We start from the raw sequence: 388 nt of genomic DNA on the forward strand, positions 1-388 counted from the left end.
AACCCGTGTCCCCTGCCTTGGCAGGCGGATTCTTAACCACTGCGCCACCAGGGAGGTCCCACCATTTATTTTTTTATTCGATCATGTATTTATGTCAGTAGAGACTCATGTATATTTATTTTATACTTTGGGTTACAATCCAATACTGCGTTATTTATTTTGTTGCTCACATTGTTTCAAGTCTGGCCATTTGGAGCTCTTTCTGGTTGGCTCTTGCATCTGTGTTGACATACTCTCAGTCTCTCTTTTTTTTTTTTTTTCTTATCAGCTTTTTTAAAAAATAAATTTATTTAGGCTTCCCTGGTGGCACAGTGGTTGAGAGTCCGCCTGCCGATGCAGGGGACATGGGTTCGTGCCCCGGTCCGGGAAGATCCCACGTGCCGCGGAG

The sequence above is a fragment of the Physeter macrocephalus genome, unplaced genomic scaffold, assembly GCF_002837175.3.
Source record: "Physeter macrocephalus isolate SW-GA unplaced genomic scaffold, ASM283717v5 random_108, whole genome shotgun sequence".
In the NCBI taxonomy this organism is placed as follows: domain Eukaryota; kingdom Metazoa; phylum Chordata; class Mammalia; order Artiodactyla; family Physeteridae; genus Physeter; species Physeter macrocephalus.